Source organism: Nyctereutes procyonoides, unplaced genomic scaffold (genome assembly GCF_905146905.1).
Source record: "Nyctereutes procyonoides isolate TBG_1078 unplaced genomic scaffold, NYPRO_anot_genome, whole genome shotgun sequence".
Taxonomy (NCBI): Eukaryota; Metazoa; Chordata; class Mammalia; order Carnivora; family Canidae; genus Nyctereutes; species Nyctereutes procyonoides.
This window is the reverse complement of record NW_026575135.1, coordinates 16524264-16541497: the sequence shown is the minus strand read 5'-3', so window position 1 is coordinate 16541497 and position 17234 is coordinate 16524264. Positions and strand designations below refer to the sequence as shown.

The window sequence follows — 17234 nt, the reverse complement described above, 5'->3', positions numbered from 1 at the left end:
ATATTTACAGAACTTTACATCCAAATGCAACTGAATACACATTCTTCTCAAGTGCACATGGAACTTTCTCCAGAATAGACCACATACTGGGTCACAAATCAGGTCTTAACCGATACCAAAAGATTGGGATCATCCCCTGCATATTTTCAGACCATAATGCTGTGAAACTAGAGCTAAATCACACGAAGAAGTTTGGAAGGATTTCAAACACGTGGAGGTTAAGGACCATCCTGCTAAAAGATGAAAGGGCCAACCAGGAAATTAGGGAAGAATTAAAAAGATTCATGGAAACTAATGAGAATGAAGATACAACCGTTCAAAATCTTTGGGATACAGCAAAAGCAGTCCTGAGGGGGAAATACATCGCAATACAAGCAACCATCCAAAAACTGGAAAGAACTCAAATACAAAAGCTAACCTTGCACCTAAAGGAGCTGGAGAAAAAACAGCAAATAGATCTTACAGCCAGTAGAAGAAGAGAGTTAATAAAGATTCAAGCAGAACTCAATGAAATAGAGACCAGAAGAACTGTGGAACAGATTAACAAAACCAGGAGTTGGTTCTTTGAAAGAATTAATAAGAGATAAACCATTAGCCAGCCTTATCAAAAAGAAGAGAGAAAAGACCCAGATTAATAAAATCATGAATGAGAAAGGAGAGATCACCACCAATACCAAGGAAATACAAACGATTTTAAAAATTTATTATGAGCAGCTATATGCCAATAGATTAGGCAATCTAGAAGAAATGGAAGCATTTCTGGAAAACCACAAACTACTAAAAATGGAACAGGAAGAAGTGGAAAACCTGAACAGGCCAATAACCAGGGAGGAAATTGAAGCAGTCATCAAAAACCTCCCAAGACACAAAAGTCCAGGGCAACTCTATCAAACGTTTAAAGAAGAAACCATACCTATTCTAAAGCTCTTCGGAAAGATAGAAAGAGATGGAGTACTTCCAAACTCGTTCTTTGAGGCCAGCATCACCTTAATTCCAAAACCAGACAAAGACCCCACCAAAAAGAATTACAGACCAATATCCCTAATGAACATGGATGCAAAAATTCTCAACAAGATGCTAGCCAATAGGATCCAACAATACATTAAGAAGATTATTCACCATGACCAAGTGGGATTTATCCCTGGGATGCAAGGCTGGTTCAACACTCGTAAAGCAATCAGTGTGATTGATCATATCAGCAAGAGAAAAAACAAGAACCATATGATCTTCTCAATAGATGTAGAGAAACCATTTGACAAAATACAGCATCCATTCCTGATCAAAACTCTTCAGAGTGTAGGGATAGAGGGAACTTTCCTCAGCATCTTAAAAGCCATCTACGAAAAGCCCACAGCAAATATCATTCTCAATGGGGAAGCACTGGGAGCCTTTCCCCTAAGATCAGGAACAAGACAGGGATGTCCACTCTCACCACTGCTATTCAACATAGTACTGGAAGTCCTAGCCTCAGCAATCAGACAACAAAAAGAAATAAAAGGCATTCAAGTTGGCAAAGAAGAAGTCAAACTCTTGCTCTTCGCAGATGTATAGAATGGAATATTACTCAGCCATTAGAAACAACAAATACCCACTATTTGCTTCGACATGGAGGGACCTGGAGGGTATTATGCTGAGTGAAATAAGTCAATTGGAAAAGGACAAACATTATATGGTCTCATTCATTTGGGGAATATAAAGATTAGTGAAAGGGAATAAAAGGAAAGGAGAGAAAATGAATGAAAATATCAGTGAGGGTGACAAAGCATGAGAGACACCTAACTCTGGGAAATGAACAAGGGGTAGTGGAAGGGGAAGTGGGCGGGAGGTTGGAGTGACTGGGTGATGGGCACTGAGGGGGGGCACTTGGCAGGATGAGCACTGGGTGTTATGTTATATGTTGGCAAATTAAACTCCAATAAAAATTTTTTTAAAAAATCCCATAGGGTTTCTTTGTTTGCATTTCCAAAAAGGTTTTATTTAACTTAAAAAAAAAATCAAAGATTCCATGTAAAACCTGATTTGCAGCTTCTCTTGCAGCCAGAGAACCAATAACACTTTGCCCCTTTCCTGTATGACAACCATTATCTACCCTCTTTAGAAGGACACACATTCTGGTCCACCCAAGGGCCATCCACTTAGGAGTCTGGGTCTGCATCTATACCCAGATTTCCTCAGTTCTTCTTATTGTTTACTTGACAGACTTTTTTTGAGTTTGCCAATTCCTGTTTTACTTGAATCATGACTACCATTCATTTGAGGCACTGCTAGCAAGGCATCTGTTGAGGACTAATTAGCCAAGACTGCCCTTTTTCATTCATGGTGGGTTTTGAAGCTGTGAGTGGCTTTTCCTTGATGGTGTTGACTGCTTCCATTACACAACTAGGAAAATCCTATGCTGCTAAGCAATCAAGAGAGAATTCAACTAACCCCTCCCTGCAGCTTCATCACCCACTTTCCTCAGGGTGCGTGAAGAACTTTGTGGGGCTATGGGAATCTCTAAGGACATACAGGAAGTGTGACTGCTGCTTCAGAAACTTGAGGGCATCTTTTTGATTGAAGTGAAGACTCAGGCCCTGTATATTTTTTTCCACCCAGTGACAAACCATCTAGAAAATGTCACTCTTTTCCCTCAAACTGAGGAGAATGATAGGAAATGGGGAAAGTAAGGATTTATCAATTTATCCTGGCAACATTTTAGTGCTGTGTTCAGAGCGAGAGAGAGCTCTCTTGTACTTTGATTCAATAAATATTTGTTGGGCACTTTCTATGTGTAAAGCACCACATCGTGCCGAGTGGCTGCTGATCACACTCCATTTTTGCAGAGCACTGATACACATGATCTCATCTAATCCAACCGTGGGGCGGGGGGGAGGACTTCACTGTGCCTGTTTTATAGATGATATAACCCTGAGGCTGAGGACCTTACCCAATGCCAGTATGAGAAATAAATGAAGAGCACAACCAAGACTTGAACTGAAGGTTTGGAACTCTATTTCAATGTAGTCCATAGAATTTGTAATCATATTTTAGGCTATACCAATTTAGAGGAAATGGTCTCATTGAAAACAATTTGCATTCCTCTGGCTTCTTCCAGTTTACTATGGTGTATCAAATGGGATCACAAGTATAGATGAAAATATCTCTACCATACAGAAACAACCATTTTTTCTATTTAATTCTGGCTCCTGGCAAAGAAAAACCATTACGTGGGGAGAGGGAGCCTCAACATTGCAACTGCTCCTGATGTCCACCATTATTGGCACAGATGCTGATCTTTATGACAACACCAATATACTGAGCCAACACTGCAGGTGGCACTGAAGTCCCACTGCCCTCAATACTGCTAACACTCATTAATGTAGGCATGAGGTGGCACAGCAGCCACTGGACATTTGAGGGTATTGGCACCACTGATGTGCCAAAGCAGAGCTGTGTTCCCTGGTGCTCTGTGCACACCCATGATATGCCACTGTGTGGGGAGTGGGCACAGAGCTAAGTGATTTAGTTCGGTGGAAGTGGTGATGGGATGCTCCAGAGCCAAGAGTTCTTTTTCTATTAGACCTTGTAACAAGTGGAGAAAAAGTGGTGAGAGTCCTCCTGCTTCCTCCATGTCTGGGCAAGCACAATCCACATTCACTTTGAATCAGGCACTCTTATGAATGAACAGAAGAAGCCAGTAGCATTTTTCCTGAGATGAGACACCCTTAAGAATCAGGCATTTACTGCCACATTTTACACCTGTAGGGAAGCACAAGTAGTTACATGTCATTTATAATTCAACACACATAAGCTAGGTACCCATTATATTCCAGGTAAAAGACCTAACTCCCTCTATCTTCAGCGTGCTCTCAGGTTATGAAGGGAGTCACAAGATAATGTAATTACAATGCAGTATGAGGAGTGCTAGGCTAGAGGTAAACTATGGGCACTAGGAGAACATCATAGAGGAGCGTCCTTTACCTTCTCCCTCCCACCTTGGAGGATTCAAAGAAAGCTTTATGGATGAGGTACTGTCTGAGCTGACACCTGAAGGACAAATAAGAATAGTATGTAAGAAGTATCAGGGGGAGAAAACTTGGCCCACTGGGGACAGATGGGAGGAGATAAGGTTTGGGTGGCCTGTGCTAAGATTTGGGGATGATATATATAAAGTCTTTGTCAAGCTCATCAAGGACCTTAAGCATCATGCCAGGGAAAAGGTTTAACCAGTGAGTGACGTGGTCAGATGACATTTTAGATCACTTCTGGATACAGAGCAAAGGATAGCCTTGGGGAGACAAGTAAAAACATTCCCCTTTTCTTTGGGCCAGTGACGATTCTGAACTGAACAACTTTGGGAGCAGTGAGGAAGGAGGGAACACCCATCAAGCCAGTCAGATCAGCCTGGCAGTCAGAGGGGTGACAGCTGTTCCAGGCACTTTCCCTGACTACCCTGTGGTGCGGCAGCCTCAGGGGCGGGAGGCAGCTTCATTCTGCTTTGGTGCCAATGGACACCTGTCTGACCACACAGAGCTGTGCTTGGCATGTGTACCCCCCAGACCTGGGCGGAGCAAGGAGCTTCCAGCACCACTATCATCTTCAGAAGCCTAGAGAAGCTGACAGTAAGGAGAACTCAGAGCAGCCTTAGTTAGATATTGACAGCAGTGGTGGTTATTGAGTAGGGCTGGGCCTGAGGCCAAATGAGTTGGCAAGGTCTGCCTGGCCTCTGCCTTGCCCCCTTCAGCTCCATCTGTCTAATAGTGGATGTCAGCCTTGAAGGGTGCCAGCCTTTGAATCTGGCAATTCAGAAAAAGAGAAGAGGACATACAAGATGTATGCCCATGGGTGGAAGACTGCCTAAAATGCTCAGGGCTACAAATCAGTTACAGTGTGACCAGAGATATCCTTTAAACACTGTTCCCATCCTTTGCTGGCGTTCCCTTTTGCCCATCATTATTATTCTTAAAGAGATTTCAAAATTAATGTATCTATAAAGACATTGGCAATGGGGCCAGAGAATGAAAACCTAATTCAAAATGACTTAAGCAAAAATGAATCATTTGTTCAAGTTACTTGAAAAGTCCTTGAAAAGTGATACTTTAAGGCACGGCAAGGTTCAGGGGTTCAAAATTATATAAAGGCCTCTCTCTCTCCTGGCATTCCTATGCTTAGAGCACTTTAAATGCTTAGAAACCCAGTAAAAGGAGACATTTTCTTTCCTGTTAGCAAAAGTCCTGGATTTTAATTTACTTTTCCTGGTTTGGGTCTTTTTCCATCTCTGAGACACCACAAGGCTAGGGCAACGGGAGATTCTGATTAACTAGGTTGGATCTATGCCCATGCTTGAAAGTGGGAGAGGTTTTATATACACAAACTACATGGATTAGTGGTTGAAGAATGGTGGTTTGTTAGACGAAATATGGATACCATTACTGGTAAAAGAGAAACTGTGGCAAGCCAAAATAACAGACAGCTAACCTCACTGAATCTTTGGCTTACCAAGCTATGTAGACTAAGGGCAATTAGTTCTGGTAATCTGCTGATGGTAATGAAGATAGTGTTAGTTATCATTGACATCTTAGTTATCATTGACTGGTAAAAGAGAAACTGTGGCAAGCCAAAATAACAGACAGCTAACCTCACTGAATCTTTGGCTTACCAAGCTATGTAGACTAAGGGCAATTAGTTCTGGTAATCTGCTGATGGTAATGAAGATAGTGTTAGTTATCATATGACATCTTGACATCTTATCATTGACAATGATAACTAACACTATCTTATGATAGTGTTAGTTATCATTGACATAGTATAATTACATAGTTTGGTTATAGTTCAGTAATTTTCCTGAATCTTCCTAGTCAGAAGAGTGGTTTAGGCACTTTGCTGGGTTAATGTATCACTTACCAGTATAAGGGTTATGGGATGATCCAATGTCTAGGAGATATACTCTTAAAAAGCTTCCTCAAACAGCTTCATGTTACAACTCATATCAACATCAAAGTTAGATGGTTAAAATAAATTTTCCATGATTATACTGTACTATTCCAATAACATCTTAAGGTTGCTTTTAATAAGTCCTCAAGACATTTCTCTTATAGCTTTCATGGAATTATTATTTTATCAAATACATTTATAAATTAAAAATAACATGAATATACACTCAGAATATAGGCATAAGTTCCCCCAGAGCACTATCTGGAAATGCTTCACCTCAAATTCTCTGATTATATTGGCACCAAAAATTTAACACATATTGGCTAAATAAAAGAATGAGTGAATGACTGTTTTACCTGGTATGTTACCCAGGTATACACCCAGGATGACATACCCAGGTATATACCCAAAAATGGAATTGCTGGATCATATGGTAATTTTATTCTTAATTTTTTGAGGACCTGCCATACTGCTTTCCATTGTGGCTGCACCATTTTACATTCCCACCAGGAGTGCACAAGGGCTCTAATTTCTCCATATCTTTGTAGCCCCAGCAAGCTAATACAAGGAGGAATTGCATTGAATTTGTGTTAGCTGCTTTGATGCTGCTTTGATGGGGTAAAATTTTTAGATGGGCTGAATTTTGTAACTTTGGGCTGAATGTGTAAAAATGCTCAGCCAGCAGCCAAATGTGTGTGAGTTCAACTCAGTAGAGGCATTGCTCCTATATTGGAGCCTACGTGAAAATGTATTCTTTCTTTATTGGGGTTGAGTTTATCTTTAGAGTGGCAGTTTTCTTAAGGTGCTAGTTATAATTAGAATATATTTACCTGCCCTATTTTAACAGACAGGAATATTGTGCTCACACTATTTTTTTCCATTTTCCTTTAAAATATTCTTCTCATTAAACTTCTAGGGCTGCATAAGTCAGTTTTAGGTTAAAAATAGTATAGTTGCTATTGTTGCCACAGTTCCATGGGGAAAAAACATAGCCAACTTTTTAACAGAAAAGGAAAAAGTAATTTTCTGAAAAATAATTTTCTTAATTCTTAAGATAGTGTGAGAGCCAGGCTGACAAGGAGTTCCTGAACTGACAATGGATTAAAATTTCCTGCACCAATTTAATGTTTTTTATTATTTTCCTATAGGCAGGACAGAAGGCAGGATTCTTCAGGTTCTTTCTAACAAACACATTGCTGGTGACAGAGGTGAAGGGCAGAAAATGAAGAATTAGACTCGGGGTTGGCAAACTGTAGCTAGTGGGCCAAATCCAGCACACCACCTGTTTTTGTAAAAAAGGGAAAGAAATTGGAACATAGCCATTCTTCTTCTTTTATGCATTGTCTGTGGCTGCAGAGTTGAGTAGTTGTGACGGAGACTGCGTGGTCCACAAAGCCTAAAATATATGCTGTTAGGGAATAGCTTGTTGATCTTTACAGAATCAGCTTGTTGATCCCAGGGATAGACTATTAATAAGTGGTGATTGAGTCATTTAAAAGTAATTTTAGGGGTACCTGGGTGGCTCAATGGTTGAGTGTCTGCCTTTGGTTCGGCTTATGATCCTGGGACCCTGGGATCAAGTCCCGCATCCGGCTGCCCGCAGGGAGCCTGCTTCTCCCTCTGCCTGTGTCTCTGCCTCTTTTTGTGTGTCTCTCATGAATGAGTAAATAAAATCTTTTAAAAAATGGGTGATGGGCACTGAGGGGGGCACTTGATGGGATGAGCACTGGGTGTTATTCTGTATGTTGGCAAATTGAATACCAATAAAAAATAAATTTATTATTAAAAAAATAAAAAATAAAAAAGTGATTTTAAAGATGAGAAAAATGAGAACATCAATAATATTGAGAGTGAAGGATTCCATATTGGCAGCTTGGCACAGACCAAAAGGAGAAGGGCTCTAGCAGATTAGCCGCTCCTGGTTCACGTAGCCAGCAGACAGAAGATCCTGGCCATGTTATGTTTACGATATGTGAAGTACAAGGCAGGTGGAGTCATTATTCTAACAACTCCTGGTTATGTTCTCAAAAAAAGATAACAAGTATGGTATTGATGCGGGGTAGAGGTGGGGACTGAACATTAGGGGAACCATGGTAGGTGCCTGGGTCTCACTTGTGGGGATGTGGAGAACTAGGTAGGATTCACAGCAACAAATGTGCACAGAACCTGGGGGCTCTGTGCACATGAGGCAGAAACCTGGAATACAAATCATGGTATATGGGGGAACACAGAAATCAGAGCGGATGAAATAGCAACCAGCATTAGGTTTAGTGGGGGTGAGATGAATCCATAAATAAGAAGAGATTCCTAAAATCTGTATCCGTCAGAGTCCCAGCAAGAAACACAGGACACCCTCAGATGAAGATAATCTGAGGATAGCACCAGGGCTGGTCTGTGTGATTGACAGAATGTGGGAGAAGTAATGCTATGTTACTTCTGAAACCAGCTTATAAAAGACTGTAACTTCTGTCTTGCGATCACTCTCTCTGTCTCTAAGATCATTCTCCAGAAATTCTTTTACTGGGTGCATGAATGAAAGATAAAACATAAAAATGACACCAATCATCTGGTCCTTCCATTCTCCTACTCTTGGCTCAGGTGGTTGTGATTGGAGCTGAGACCTTTTATAGTTTACCTGCCCCTCCCCCACCCCAAATTCCCATCCATGAAAGCAGAACCAACTTCTTACTGGTCCTTCCTTCACACCCAAGACCGTAATAATAGAAGTGCTGGTGGTGAGATCCCTGGGGGTGGTCCTTTTCACTTTTGGGATGATTTCTTTTGAAGAGAAGAGTTCTAACCATTACTGCCTCAACTATCCTACTTAGAGGGAAGTTAAATAAATCAGAACATTATTCTGGCTGGATTAGGTTGGCTGGCCCAAAGCTATCCTTTGAATAAGACTGCACTTTGAGCCAAAATGCATTTTCTTTCTGAACCAGAAAAATTAAAATGGGCTCGATTTATATGTTTTCAACAGGATAAAAACTATCTGTAGAAACCTGTTTTACCTTTCTCATCCAACTTCCAATTTTAGATAATATACACAGGACCTTAAAAAACAGTGTCTATTGACTTTATCATCTATGAGGAGTACCAAGAGTCATGGTTCTTGGGAGTCTTTTTCAAAGTGAACATGTCACCAGGAGAAATTTGTTTTTGGCTATGTATTTATTCATTCACTCTTTAAACATTTATTGAATATACAACACTTGCTTATTTTCATGAGGTACCAGGGCCATAAAAAAGAAATAAATCTCTCCCCTTGAATGGCTCACACTAACCTAAGTGGGGGGCAAGTCAGACATAAAGAGAGGACTTAATGTGTTAAGAGTGACAATAAGATTATGGGGATAGTTTTGTAATAGTTTTTTTTTAACCTTAAACATATACAAGTTTTATTTGTCAAATTATACCCTAATAAAGCTGAAAAAACTTTTGTTTTTTCCACATTTTTTTAGTATAGTTGACACACAATGTTATATTAGTTTAATGGGAGATTAACTAATATCCAGGTTAAAGGATGAAAAAGGATGACATTTGTGACATGAAAAAGGATGACATTTGTGACAACAGGGGTGGACCTAGAGAATATTATGCTAAGTGAAATAAGTCAGAGAAAGACAAATGTCATATAATTCACTTACATGTGGAATCCAAAAATGTAAAACAAATGAATAAACAAAAAGCCGAAATATACCCATAAACAGAACAAACTGATGGTTGCCAGAGGGGCAGGGGTGGAGGATGGGAAAATGAGCCAAGAGGAGTGGAAGATACAAGCTTTCAGTTATGGAATGAGTAAATCATGGGAATAAAAGATACAGCATAGGGAACATAGTCAATGGTACTGTAATAGCATTATATGGAGAGAGAAGGTAGCTATACTTGTGGCGAGCAGAGCATAATGTATAAACTTGTTGAATCACTAAGTTTTGTAAAAGTTTTTGACATTCATGGAAACATTTTTACTCTTATAATAATAAATCACTAGTTTAGCCCTTACTAAAAAATGTTTGGCATTTTTATCAAACAAGATGGCCATATATATGAAACTTCTATATGAAGAAAAAAACATAAATCTATTTGTCTCAATTAGGGTGCTTTTTGAAAATAACAAAAATTATAAGCAGAACAATTCAAATGGAAATGGTAAGTGTAATTCAAAATTATTAGAAAATATTAGAGCAGAATTTATGCATATACTGCATCACCACAGAGTTCGATTATTTCAGCAACATGTAACCTAATGGGATTACTTTCATATGATTTTTTTAAGAACTGAGACATCACTATAGCATCTATAACTTTGGAGAGTTTTATGTTCAAACCTTGTGTCTATTACTGGTTTTTATTAATCCTAAAATTGTTTTGTATTGAAACTATGCTTTGAACAACTAGTTCTATTTAAAATTTAATAAGTAGCTCATTTTAAAAAATATAATTTCATAAGTAGCTGGGCAACAATAATGTGTTATTTTGCTGATATACAAGGTGAGGCGATTAGATGTGTTTGTTGGTGGAGAGAGGTGCAAAGTTGAGGGATTGTCCACTAGGTAAGGGGATGAATTCTACGTCTAAAATCTGAATTTAAGGAGCATTGAAAATACCTGAATACATGAGCCACTGGAAATCTTACCATTAATTTCTCTCAAAACCATCTGCAGATGTGTGCATATTAATTGGCTTCGGGCATTCTGTTACCTAGGAGGAGTAACACATTAGATTGCTAAAATTAGAAGGCAGGCAAAAAAAAAAAAAAGTGAAAATGCAAGGCTTGATGAGCCAATGTAGGTGGGGTATTGCAGCAAGAGACCCTGATTGCTAAATGGGAAGAGTCCTTAATTTCTGAGAGGTGTGAGTGCCAAAAAGTGCTTGAGGCATATTACTGAAAAACAATGCTACCCCACGCTGATGTCTAGCTCTGAGTGTGGAGGGGTGAGGGTTGGGGTTAGTCACCATTCACACTGCCACACATTTTTTACAGCATGCTTTTCATTTCATGGATTTGAATACATCAGTGATCAGGGTGATGTGTGAGGGGGCGAAGGAGGAAGCCAGAAGGAAAATTGGAAGGCTTGGCTTTCATCTGTTTTATTTGTTTAAGCTTAGAGAAGAAAATTTCCTCAGCCTTTAAAAAAAAAATCACAATAATGAGAATGTTAAAACCAAAATAATAATAGCTACAAGTTACAGAGAGTTCGTTATGTACTAAGTAAGGACTGGTAAGTGTTTTATGTACATCATCTCATTTATTGTCCCCTGTACTTCCCCTACTTCCCCAAACAGTGAAAATGTCTTCCAGAATTGCTAGCTTACCCTCTCATAGCAGCACCATAAAGGGATTCCACTTTATTTGCAATTCCAATTTGTAAAGTCTCCTTCACCTTTGACCTTGTTGGAGCTGTGAGACTGTGAACAGAGTGTCCCCCAGCAGCAAAAGGAATAGTGTCCCTTTCCTCCTCACCCAAGGCCAGCCTCAGACAAAGGAGAGTATGCTTCTTGGCCAGGAAGCCCTGGACACTTATCATTTGTAGAAAGAAGTGCCTCAGCACCATCTCTCTTGACAGAACTGCAAAGTTGATACCTGCACCTCCTCCAGCTTTGCCTCTGGGTTCCAGGTCCCACCCACTTCTGGATTCTGAGCCTTCATTCATCTGGAGCTTCTACAGTGCCAGAGCAGGAGAATGGCTTTCCTGCCTCAAGGCCTTGCCAGGGCTAACACCTTGAAATTCTGGTGAACACTATTCACTGTTCTGGTAACACCTGTCTTAGATGTCTTCCAAGAAGCCTAGTGTTAAGAGGAAGGCCGGAGAAGAGAGGCGTGGAAGTAGGAGCCCCAAATATTGTGAGTGGTTCATTATAAAGACTTTGCTGCTTTTCAGGAGAACCTGATCTCCTCCCCCCACCTGGTGGATAGAGACTCAGACTCAGTAAAGAGATGCTGCAATTCTATTCCTTTGAAAGAACTACTGAGAGAACAACCAGCCACTAACACTCAGGCCACTTTCACTTTTAAAGAACTTTCCCTTCCTCTTGCCCCTTCCTTCCTTCCTTCCTTCCTTCCTTCCTTCCTTCCTTCCTTCCTTCCTTCCTTCCTTCCTTTCCTTTCTTTCTTTCCTTTCCTTTCCTTTCCTTTCCTTTCCTTTCCTTTCCTTTCCTTCCTCCATTCTTTGCTCCTTAGCTTTGCTTTTGTTGGTGGTATTTAGACATGCTGTTTTCTCTCCTCTGGGTGTGCTTTAGGGTTAGATCTAATTGTCCTGCTGTTCTAGTGTCACTTGGCATTATTATTGGGAAGATGAATGGGATAGGGGTCAGAGTTCAGCAAGTAGGCATCTGCTCGCTTACACTGCATAGAAATGCTCAGAGGTGAGCTTTAATGAAAGCTTGGAAAATATTTGCACAGAGTGGACTAGAGTCTTCTTCTGTCCCTCCAAAGCTGGGATGACCAAAAGGTAGTCCTTGTCTGGAGGGACCAAAAATAAATAAACAGGGGGTAAAAACATATTTAAAAGGAGCTCCCTGCTTGGGATGTCTTTTCCTCTGTTGGAAGGGAAATGGAGGGAAAAATAGAGTAATTAAACAAGAAGGAGGTGGAAAACGGAAGCTCTTGAATGGGTCCTAACCACTGGCCTGTTTTGCTCTTCGAACAATCTCACCAGAGAAGAGTTTCCACTCGGCTGGCAGAGCCTCCCGCCTAGCCTCTCCCCTGGCCTCAGGTTACTGTGCCATCGCCATAGGGGCTCAGGTTCTCCCACTGGACTCTCTTCGTGTTGACGGTTCTTCCACTTTACCCAGCAGCCAGGATCCCCACTCAGGAGGAACCGCTTTGGCAGTGGAGGCAAGGGGGACAATGGATCTATTGTTCTTTTGGCCTTCTTGACTAGGGCAAATGTCTCCTCCATCCAACCTTGTCACCCAAGGAGGCTGAATAAGGAGCCCTAGGAGACTCCTCTTCCCTCTACTCCCGCTTTGTTCCTTGGAAGAGGGTTTTGCGTCCCTTCCCCGCCCTCGCCCCGTCAAACCTGTCTTGGGACTCGAATAGACAGTTGCCGTTTTCTGCTCTTCACAGAGCGGAAGTTGGGAGGGGAAGCAAGCAGCGCAGAGCGGGGAACTCACTGCAGCCTAGGCACGACCTGCCCGCCGCCCGGGCTCCTGCCGACCACGGGGCCCCAAGCACCGAGGCAAGAGAGCGGGGCGCGGGACGACAGCGAGGGGGCCCCCCGCGTTCCCCGGCCGCGGGCTCCTAGGGATGGAGGGATGTCCCCGCGCCCGGCGCACCTGTGCGGCTGGGCTTCCCTGCTGCCTTCGGGAAGCCCGCCGCGCCCCCTCTCCGCTCGGGCCGGCGCAGGCTCGCCCGCCGCAACCCGCAGCTCGCTCTCCTCGCCCTGCCGCGCTCCGGAGTGAGCGCTCGGGGTCCCAGTCTGAGCATGCGCGGCCGGGCGCCCTCCCCGCCTCTCCTCCGCCGCCCCCCGCCCCCCCCTCCCCGCCTGCCTTTTGCTCCTTCCTTTCATTAAACAAACAGGAGATCCTGGAACCTGGACCCTGCGCTCGCGGCAGCGGGAGGCGGCGGCGGCGGCGGCGGCGGCGCGCGGGCTGTGCGCCCAGGGGGGCTGTGAGCCCGCGCCCCCGCCCCTCCCGCCCCACGCGCGCGCGCGCACACTCCCACCCGCACTCACACACACACTCGCACAAACACACACTCGTACCCGCCCGCGCCGCGCGCTCGCCGGCTCGCCCTCCCACGCAGGCGGAATGCAGCAGAGCCCGGGGAGCGCGTCCCCCGCCGCGTGAATGCACCTCGCCCCCGGCAGCCGGACGGCCCAGTAGGGCGCGCGGGGGGACGCGCCGCCGCGAGAGGTGAGTGGGGCGCCCGCAGACGCGGACCGCTCGGGGGCGGCGGGGGGCGCGGGGGCGCGGGGGGGCGCGGGCTCCTGGCCCCACGCGGCGGAGCAGGTGGCCCAAACCCGGCTTGCGGCTTTGCAGGTGCAGATGAAGGCGGCGCCCGGGTGTGCGGGGGGAGAGGGCGATCCCAGGGAGGGTCGCCTCCTGCGAGGGGTCAGATGGACCCGGCAGAAAGCTACACCCTCCCCGCTCGTAAACTTTCCTCCCCTGTCATTTGGGAAGCGTGGAGACAAAGGGGGCGTGGAGGCTCCCTCCGTCCGGTTCCACCCTCCGGGCGGCCTTCGGGGCTGCGACGGGAGCCGGCGCGCGGGCGCGGGCGCGGGCGCGGGCGGGGAGGGGGCGCCCTGCGGGGTAGCCGGTGCCAAGATCGGGGTCTGTCACCCGGGCTGCAAGCGTCGCCTTTGATCTACCCTCAGGCGTGGACACCTGTCATCCCGCCGCGGCCGCACGCCCCGGGCGCGCCGTAGTGTGGGTGTGCGTGCGGGGCTGTCCCCTGCAGGACTGGGGGGGCCGCCTTTGGCTTGCATTCAGCGCGGGTGCCAGAGGCGCGGGGTGAGGCGCGGGTCAGCGCGGGGATGAATGATGAGTTCCTGAAAGGCTCGCCATAGTCCCCCCTGCGAACGCTGGGCGCCGGGACCTCGCCTCCCCCGGGACGGGGCTGGCTGCACGCCGGGCGCTGGGCGGCTGCAGCTGGGGGAAGCGGGGGCTTCCTTATTGCCCTGGGGGTTTTATTTTATGACACACACACACACACACACACACACACACACAGGTGCAATATGTGGAGGATTCTGGGTTATTTTCCTTTGTGGGGATATCGTTTTCCCTTTTAACCGCTCCGGCGGGAGAGGTTCTCTGCAGCCTGGTATGGAGCTGGTGTTGAAGACCTCTTAGGTCCCAGGGAAGAGGTTCCCCCCTCTCCCCCCTCCCCCCAAGAAAAAAAAAAAAAGGATTTCCTAAAATGCCAGCCCCAGCGGGCGGGGCGTCAGAGTGCGGAGCGCCGCCGGCACCTGGGAATCGCCTCCAATCTAATGGCCCTTTGAAAAGGCAGAGACCGAGTCGGCGTTGGAGGAGTCCAGGACTGGGACAAAGGGGACTGCAAGAGGGACAGAGGAGGGCTTTTCAGGCGAGGAGTGACTGGAAGCTCCTTAGGGCAGGGAGAGGTCCAGCGGGAGGCAAGGTACCCTGCAGGCTTCCCTGGACTCCCAGAGCGCTTCCGTGGAGGGTGGCTTTTATTCCTGGATGGGACTCCAGTAGGGAGACTTCTGGAATGTCACATCTGGAGGAGAACAGACTTGATTATTCCCGAGTTGACCTTTAGCACAGTCCTAAATTAATCCTGTAAGTCTAGAGCGGGGCCACGTGCCGAAGTTTCTCCATCCTGACGTTTTGTTTCTACCTGGGATGTGCGGACAGGTGTATTTTTGACGCTTCTATAGCTCAAAACCTTGGAAGAGGAGAGAGTGGGGAACCTGGAAGCCAAGCTGATGCCGACAGAAGAAAATGCTGGAAGCTCAGATCCAGAACTTGTGTCTATGGGTTGTCAGAGAGTGTGCTCTTCATTTTAAGATGAGAGGTGGAGGCCATCTCTCTGCTGCTCTGGGGACCCTTTTTTTTTTTTAATTTTAATTTTTAACATTCTGTAACTTCTTTGAAGTGGGAGAGAGCATGATATACATGAAGCTAATAGAGAAAGTTCACACATAAAAGAGACTTTGACTCACAAGTCAACATAGTCAAAGGTGAAGAAGTTTCTGAGAAAGAAGTAAAGGAGGGAGGGCACTGGGAAGGGAATGCATATTATTAAAACAGCTTCAGTCATATGATTTTTTAAAAAAGTTTTTATTTAAATTTCAGTTAACACACAGTGTAATATTAGTTTTGGGTGTGCAGCATAGTACACTTCCGTACAGCTTTTATGCTTTTTAAAAAGCTTTTTTTTTATGCATTTAGTAAGATAGAAATCTGAAAGCTTTTTTTCCTCCTTTTCTTTTTAAACAACTGGTGAAGTGAAGACGCTTCCTGAAATATTTTCAAGTTGATATTGGCATAGAGGGGGTTTAAATATAATTATCAGCATATATCCTTTTTATTTCATAGTGAACGGTATCATCATTTACTTTGCAAAACTTGGCAAGGAAAGATTTAAAAATTTTTGTTGCTTTTTATTAGAACTCTATTTTCTCTATGATATATTTCCTTTCCCTACATTTGCAATCTTAGTTCATTTTGATTATATTCAGATTCTATTTCTAAGCGTTTATTGAGCACCTATCATTTACGTTGGAGGGCATATAAAAATGTATAACATATTCCAGGCTTGAAAGGGTTTATGATCTAGTTGTAGATACAAGATTAACACACATGAAATCATTAGGGAGTAGGATAGCTACGTACTGCACAGTGAGTTCTTAACATGAATGCTGTATCCTCCATCCTCCCTCCTGGATTTCCTCAACATTCAGAAAACACACATCAATTACTTATTATGTGCTGGAGACTGGGGAAAAAAAGCAAAACCAGAAAAGCCATAAGGAAGTAAAAAATAGTGCCAGCTTTCAAGGTGGAAGAAGTAGGTATTTAGCTAACTATGCTGCAGTCTGTTTAACTGTTATAATTATAGGTTAAATCAAATGCCAGTAGTACAGACATGTGTTTGTTTGCTTGCTTTTCTTCCTCTGGAGCTGAGATATTTTTGAAAAATGAATACTCTTTTACTAGGTAGAGGAGGTTAGAAAGGACAGTCCAAGCAGAGGAAATGTGTAAAAGTGCCCAATGAGTTAGTGTAACTGTAAGCCATCCCGTGTGGCTAGAGCACAGGGTGCTGGTGTGTGGACACAGAGATGAACAGCACCTGGGTAACATTAATTGACAACTAATGTAATAGAGTCTGTGTTTGGATAGAGATATGCCCAGGATGCTATAAAAGCACCAAAGGAGGGCATCCACCTAAAAGAGGGTGAAAAGATCAAGAAGCTTTCTTAGGGCGGTCGAGGTGAGCTGAGTCTTAAAGGACAAGAAGAAGAGAAGGGCTTTCCAGGCAGAAAAAAAAACTATATGAGAATTGGAAGTAGTTCTGTGTGGCTGCAGGGAGAGAAGTGGGTTCTTAACTCCATGGAACAGCAAACTGTCATATCAGAGATCAAGTGTGAATGGAAATATCCCAAGCAAAAGAGCTTCAGTTTTATCCAAATGAGTTGGAAAGAGTTTGAAAAAAGGCTGAGACATCAGATTTGCATTCAAGAGAGATGACTGTGACCATAATGTGGAGGATGGATTGGAGGTGGTGAGACTGAAGGCAGGGAGCTTATTGTGGAAATACAGGTGTGAAATGATGAGGATGGTGGCAGTGGGGGTGGAGAGGTGTCTGGGAGACGAGTGACAAAAGTAAACCGTGCTCATCTAAGGGTCTCCTA

General features: G+C 44.1%; 1 protein-coding gene across 2 annotated transcripts in view; it reads left to right on the top strand.

Annotated features, from left to right (window-relative positions):
• The first annotated feature begins 13728 nt into the window (after positions 1-13728).
• The window catches only part of PLPPR1 (phospholipid phosphatase related 1), a 259951-nt gene continuing 256445 nt past the window's right edge, over positions 13729-17234 (top strand). For both annotated transcript variants that reach the window (XM_055302089.1, XM_055302088.1), the window contains exon 1: positions 13729-13773. The gene's annotated coding sequence lies outside the window, so the exon portion shown is untranslated. The remainder of the gene's footprint in view (positions 13774-17234) is intronic.